This window comes from Rhinopithecus roxellana, chromosome 1 (assembly GCF_007565055.1).
Source record: "Rhinopithecus roxellana isolate Shanxi Qingling chromosome 1, ASM756505v1, whole genome shotgun sequence".
In the NCBI taxonomy this organism is placed as follows: Eukaryota; Metazoa; Chordata; class Mammalia; order Primates; family Cercopithecidae; genus Rhinopithecus; species Rhinopithecus roxellana.
In genome coordinates this window covers 52,501,270-52,508,597 of record NC_044549.1, presented here as the reverse complement: position 1 = coordinate 52,508,597, position 7,328 = coordinate 52,501,270, and the positions used below count along the sequence as shown (strand labels likewise).

Here is a 7,328-nt window from a genome sequence, read left to right as displayed (position 1 = left end):
TGGATCTGGATCCTGGGCTCTGAAAGGTCACACTTAGTGGTGGAGACAGACATAAGAACAAATAATGAAGATGAAGCTCATGCAGGCTGTGTTCAACCAGGCACGAGTGTTTAGTGGATGCAGATTGGTGCCAGGCACTGTGCTGGGTACATGCAGTGAACAGAGGTGTCACCTCTGCCCCCTTCGAGCTTTCAACCTAGTGGAGGAAGTGAGCTAACAGGTGAGTAAATAAATATGCCTGTGTATGGGTAGGTAATGTTACAAAGTTTGGTGACTGTTCTGAAGGGCATGAACAGGATGCAGCAATGGAGAACACCAGGCATGGAGAGGTCCTGCTTACATTTGGTGGCCAGGGAATAACTGGTCACGTAGCACAGTTATTGGCACGCAGTCCCCACCTTTCAGCATTCACTGTTGGTGGCTTCTGACTGCATGTCCCTGTGACTCAGCCTGTGGGCTTCCTCTGGCTTCAGGGGCATGCTTGGCCAGTGTGAGGCAAATCAGAATTGTGGGGGTTTAACACCCCTGGCAGTAGCCCTCAGCCAATGACGGACAGAAGTTAAGAGGATGAATATTCCAGCCACTGGAGCCCTGCATGCCCACAGCTGTCCTCTACTTGTTGACATCCCTTGTACTGGCTCCCTTCTGTCCCTTTCTCACCCCCTCACACTTGCTCATCAGTACGTCTGGAATCACCTTCCAAATCAACTCTTTGCATCAAATCTGTGTCTCAGGGCCTCATTGTTGCGGAGCTCACACTAAGACAGAGGTGGCATTTACCCCAAGGCCTGAAGGGTAAGAAGGAGCGGGTTAGCCACGGTGTTGCAGGGACAGCTGTGGTGGCTGGAAGAGCATATGTGAAGACCCATTTGAATCTACCATTTCCCAGAAACTGAGAAAGCGATTAAAACCTCCCCCAAAAAGTTCCAGGCCCACATAGTTTTGTGGAGAATTATTTCTAACTTCAAAGAGCAAAAAATGCAGATGTTATTTAAGCTTTTCCAGAACATTAAATGATTTAATTTATTTTTATAAATCCAATATTAACACTGATACCAAAATTCTACCAACATAGGATACAAATTAAAGGTGGAGACCTATCTCATACATATGGCCAAAATCCAAAATAAAATACTGGCAAATGGAATTCAGTAGTTTTTTTTTTTTTTTTTTTTTTTTTTTTTTTTTTGAGACAGAGTCTCGCTCTGTCGCCCAGGCTGGAGTGCAGTGGCCGGATCTCAGCTCACTGGAAGCTCCGCCTCCTGGGTTTACGCCATTCTCCTGCCTCAGCCTCCCAAGTAGCTGGGACTACAGGTGTCCGCCACCTCGCCCAGCTAGTTTTTTGTATTTTTTAGTAGAGACGGGGTTTCACTGTGTCAGCCAGGATGGTCTCGATCTTCTGACCTGGTGATCCGCCCGTCTCGGCCTCCCAAAGTGCTAGGATTACAGGCTTGAGCCACCGCGCCCGGCCTCAGTAGTTCTTTAAATGGCCTCATGGAGTTCACCCTAAGAATAGGAGGAGAGCTCACTAGATGACATCTATTACTATAATATGTCATATTAAATAATCAAAGGGAGAAAACTATTATCTCAACAGATTTAAAAAAATTTATTTGACAAAATCCAACATCCTTTCCTTGATTAAATCAAGTCCTTAGTAGAATCAGAATAGACACATATTTCCTTAACATGAAGAAATATAGGTGTATCAACATACACTTATAAACATATTCATATATCTTTTTGTCTTTTTTTGTGGAGTGCAGGAGCTCGTTGTGTTGCCTGGGCAGGTCTTGAACTTCTGGGCTTAAGCGACCTTCAGACCTCTGCCTCCATAAGCGCTGGGATTACAAGTGTGAACCACTGCGGCTGGCAAACATATTCACATTTATCTCAACCTGTGGGACTAGAAAGGTCTGTATGTGAATGAATTCCCAATCTGAGGAGTGTGTGTCCACAGGTCATAAACTGCGGGCTCTAGGGTGCTCATTATCTTAAATAGCTACATGTCATCTTTTCACAAATGTCCTCTGGTATGGCAAGAGTAGTGACTAAAGATGAATTTCAGGATAGGTTATCTGAGATATGCTCCAGAATAGGGGCCAGAGGTGGGAGTGGAAGAAGATACAGATCAAACAGGTTTGCTGTGAGTTCATCACTATTATTATTTTTTTAGGTTTTTTTTGTTTGTTTTATTGACACGGAGTCTCACTCTGTCACCAGGCTGGAGTGCAGTGGCATGATCTCGGCTCACTGCAAGCTCCCCCTCCCAGGTTCAAGTGATTCTCCTGCCTCAGCCTCCCAAGTAGCTGGGATTACAGGTGCGTACCACGACGCCCAGTTTTGTATTTTTAATAGAGATGGGGCCTCACCATGTTGGCCAAGCTGGTTGCAAACTCCTGACTTCAAATGATCTGCCTGCCTTGGCCTCCCAAAGTGCTGGGAGTACAGATGTGAGCTGAGAGCCCCGCCAAGAATTAAAAATGCACATATCCTTTGACCTGGCGCCTCTGTTCATGCTTGGCCCTGTGGAAATATGTGCAGTATATTCAGGTACCTCGGGGATCTGCTGGCTCATTGTAAGAGCAAAGAAACTGGAAATACGGTAAATACACACCCACGGAAGGCACAATCATACAACAGAGTACAGCACAGCCCTTAGAAAGAAGGAGGCAGATTAGCAGTGTGGATGTGGAAAGATCTGCCAAGATGTGTTTGAGGTGAAAAAATGGCAAGGTCCAAAATAGTGGGCAGAGTGATTTTCTTTTTATAGGTAAAAAATGCTGGCACGCCAATGTCTTCAGCAAGGAAACAAAGCGGCATCGCTTCTGAGGAGAGCGACTGTGATGGAAAAGGTTTGAGTTTTCATTTTATAATCCTTTGGTATGGTTTGAATTTTGCAAACATGGGCATTCATTAACTTTATTTCAAAAATACCACTGGGATTATCTGTGTGGCAGCATTACAGACCATTTTCGTCTTTATGCTTTTCTGTATTAAAAAAGAAAACCTTTTAAAATATCCTGCGGTCCAGAAAAATGTGTGTTGGTTCTCGGTGTGCATGTGATGAGGTGCTGCTGTCGTCCCAGAGGACTCGAATTAGAGCTCATGCCCTCCCTCTCTGGGCCTCAGTTTCCCCTCCTCAGGAGAAGGCAGCAGGATGAGGTGCAGGTGTGAGTGCAGGGGGTGTTGCTGGCTCTGAGGTCCAGAGGCTGACTCCTCAGTGAGTGTTGGGCAGCTGCCCCTCCTCCTGCTCATCTTGTCCTGGGGCTGGAGGTGAAGGGTGAGAAAGCTGGAGTGGGGAGCAGGGTTGGTTCCTCTGAAACAGCAAAATGCAGGGTCTCAGAGGATGCCTGTGGGTGTAGAAGCAGCTGGGGGAAGTCTAAGGTCTAAGCCAGGGCTGCAGGGGCCTCTTTGAAGGTTGGTGCACAGAGGTCTCCCTAGGCTGCCCTGAGAAAGCCTGAGGCACAGAGAGCGTGTGCGTGTGCATGCCTGTGTCTGTGCATGTTAGCGTGTGTGGTTTGAGGAGCCTGGGGTGCCTGTGTCTGTGCTCCCACATGTAATTGTGGGGTTATCTCTCTGTTTCCTGCATGCGACAGAAGCTGATTTCTTGTTAAGTTCCGGGGCTCCTCTCTTAGTTGGGCTCCTTCCAAGGTCTCTAGTTTTGTATTCATAGTTTTTTTTTTTTTTTTTGAGACGGAGTCTCGCTCTGTCGCCCAGGCTGGAGTGCAGTGGCACGATCTCAGCTCACTGCAACCTCTGCCTCCCAGGTTCAAGCGATTCTCCTGCTTCAGCCTCTTGAGTAGCTGGGATTACAGGCAACCACTACCACACCCAGCTAAATGTTTTTTGTATTTTTAGTAGAGACGGGGTTTCACCATGTTGGCCAGGCTGGTCTTGAACTCCTGACCTCAGGTGATCCACCGCCTTGGCCTCCCAAAGTGCTGAGATTATAAGTGTGAGCCACCATACCTGGCCTTTGTTTAAAAAAAACTGTCCCTCCCTCATTGTATGAACAACAGGCCTGACAAACCCTGACTCTGTCCTTGGCATATGTATATCTAGATTCACATCTATATCTGTGCCTTCCTTTCATATCTGTGCTCCAGGAACTTCCCTTTCTGGGGAAGGGACACAGCAGTGAAGACACTCAGTGTTTTGGGGTGTCCCAGCTTTATCCTGGGACAATCAGGGAGACGGAGACTAGGAGATTGACAGGGATGGCTAGGCATGGGGCTGGGGCATGGCAGCACTCACTGTAGGGGTGCGTCTCTGTGCCTGTGTGTGTGCATCTGAATCTGGCACCGTGGGTGTGTGCCTGTAGCTGTGTGTGTGCATCTGAATCTGGCACTGTGGGTGTGTGCCTGTAGCTATGGGCTGTGTCACCCTCCATCTGTGCAGCTGAGGGAACACCCAAGAGTGTGTGTGCTGGGTTTGTTATTGGCAATGGTGTGGACTAATGAGTTCCCTTGGGGCCAGTCCTGGTAGTTGGAGCAAACCACTTGTTGCCAGGAGCCTAGAGCGGGGAGTGATGATTTCCCCCACCCAGGGTGTCCAGATATCCCAGTTGGCCTCCAGAGGCCCTGCCCAACTCATCTAGTTGAGAACAAGACTGGGGCCTCTCACAGGGGCTCTAGCAGGGCAGTGATTTCTGATTCCCTTAGCCATCACCTGGTCACCAGTTTGGTATAGATGGTAGGCAGAGATAGCCAAGAGTGAGTATCAGGTTTCCATGGTGACAGGATATGTGAGTGTCCCAGGTCAACAAGACCTTTGCAGGCAGTACTGGGGACAGGAGGCAGGGTTATTTTTCAAGCCCGCTCACTCCTGTTACAGAGCTGGCTCACGAGGCTGGAGGAATCTCCAAGGTCGCTCAGAGAATGACCCAGTGGTCATTCTCTGCTTACCCCCAACATGCAGACCCACTCACCAGGGTTTTCCACCCTGCTTGGTGCTCCCCCACGAAGCGGACCCCCATGGATGCCATCACAGAGGATTCCTTGATCTTGGGGTTCCAGTTCGATCCAGCCAATGGGAAGTGCCAGCAGGGCATCAGAGGCTGGGAGAAGAGTAAATTTGGGATATTTCCCCCATGTACCCCCAGTTTTGGCAGTGACTTTGTGGCCTCAAATCTCCTCTCAGGTTTCCCCGTGGCCCATAGCTAGCTATTCTCACTGGTTCCAGGAAACCACTCCCTCTCCTCCCTTCAGGTTTAGGGGTGAGAGCTCTCTCCCCTCTGTTGCCAGCCCAGGTGCTGCACCATCTCCTGTTGGTCCCCTCAACCTCGCCCACAGGGACTTTTTTCAGAAATCCCTGTGGAGTGAGACCTCTTTCTTGCTGGGGCCTCCTGGTGCATAGAGTTACATAGAAATACAACTTACATTTCCTTGAGAAAATATGTTTTCTTTTTTCTTTTTCTTTTCTTTTTTTTTTTTTTTTTTTGAGACGGAGTCTCACTCTATCGCCCAGGCTGGAGTGCAGTGGCCGGATCTCAGCTCACTGCAAGCTCCGCCTCCTGGGTTTACGCCATTCTCCTGCCTCAGCCTCCCGAGTAGCTGGGACTACAGGCGCCCGCCACCTCGCCCGGCTAGTTTTTTTTTTGTATTTTTTAGTAGAGACGGGGTTTCACCGTGTTAGCCAGGAAGGTCTCGATCTCCTGACCTCGCGATCCACCCGTCTCGGCCTCCCAAAGTGCTGGGATTACAGGCTTGAGCCACCGCGCCCGGCCAAGAAAATATGTTTTCTTATATTTCCTTTTCTGTTTCTTGAATACAAGCTCATTCTGGCCTCCAGGACTTTGAACTTGCAGTATCTTCTGGTTGTTTAAGACATCATCTCTTCACCAATAAAACGAACAAAACATGTTTTACATATTTAGCCGAGCTTGGCACTCATTAAGGGCATAACAAATAGTAGCTAGCATTACTGTTACTGTTGCTGTTGTGTTAAATGTGTATAAAATCACAGGGTCTTGGAATGGAGATAGAAGTGCTCACATGAATTGAAAGTTTTAATATTGTAATAGGATGTCTCAATCTAATATCAACTAATGTTTTGAAATATTATATCTGTGCCAGTAATTCATGTTTGGTGCATTTCTGTAATATCCTTTGTGTGCCTGTATTTTTCTTTGTGTGTGTGTGTGTGTGACAGAGTCTTGCTCTTGTTGCCCAGGCTGGAGTGCAGCGGTGCGATCTCAGCTCATCGCAACTTCTGCTGCCCGGATTTAAGCTCCTCCTGCCTCAGCCTCCTGAGTAGCTGGGATTACAGGCACCTGCCACCACACCCGGCTAACTTTCGTACTTTTTAGTAGAGATGGGGTTTTGCCATGTTGGCCAGGCTGGTCTTGACCTCCTGACCTCAGGTGATCCTCCCATCTTGGCCTCCCAAAGTGCTGGGATTACAGGCGTGAGCCACCGCGCCCAGCCGTGCCTGTATTTTTCAAAAGAAGTGTTATATTTGGGACTTTTTTATTTGTTTTAAGTTGAAATATATTTCAATATTGTACGAAAGGGGAAAAACAGTAAGTATATAATATTCAATAAGTCAGTGTCTTGCTTCATTAAATGCCATTTAAAAATAAAATACATATGGTTAAAAAGTGAAAACACGTATTTCTCCAAAGGGGCCTTCCCTGACTACTGTCCAAATCAGGGACCCCATTATTCTCTCTCTCACAGTCTCAGCCTATGCCTTTCACAGCAGTTACCATATTTTGTAATCACAATTTTCTTTCCTAGGTTAAGGCTTATCTCTCCCATTAAACTATGAGTTTGACAAAGGCTTTCTGACCTCATGCAGCTGTGTCCCCAGTGCAGTGTCTTAGTGAGCAGACATGCTATGATACTGTAACAAAGAGGCCCCCAAACACAGCATCATGCACAACACTTATTTCTCCTGCCAGTGATAATGTGGGCCGGTTGTCCCAGGCTGTCACGGTGGTTTGAAGGTGTTCACAAGCTCCAAGGCCTCCCCAGACCACTTAACTCCTCAGCTACCAGGATACAACTTAAAAAATCCTTGGCCAGGCATTGTGACTCATGCCTGTAATCCCAACACTTTGGGAGACCAAGGTGGGAGGATTGCTTGAGCCCAGGAATTAGATACCAGTCTTAGCAATATAGTGAGGCTGTGTCTCTGAAAAAGTAATTTAAAAATTAAAAAACCCTCTTATCCAGACTAATCCCACTCTCTTTGGCCTCAGCTTCAGGTCCAGGCTGCCCCAGATCCTCATTCTCCCAACCAGAGGATCATCTGTGTGGCCTTCCAAACTATAGAACAAGTTCCCTGAGAGGAAGTCGGTCTCTCACGAATGCCACAGGGCCACT

The 7,328-nt window shown here is 47.6% G+C and overlaps 1 long non-coding RNA gene across 1 annotated transcript; it reads right to left on the bottom strand.

Moving 5' to 3' along the window:
* Window positions 1-2,948: 2,948 nt before the first annotated feature.
* On the bottom strand, window positions 2,949-5,406 carry LOC115898226. The gene is made up of 3 exons (XR_004057921.1): window positions 5,382-5,406; window positions 4,931-5,059; window positions 2,949-3,319 (listed from the first exon to the last, which is right to left on the bottom strand). It is a non-coding gene; the product is annotated as an uncharacterized LOC115898226 (long non-coding RNA).
* Between the last annotated feature and the right edge of the window lie 1,922 nt (window positions 5,407-7,328).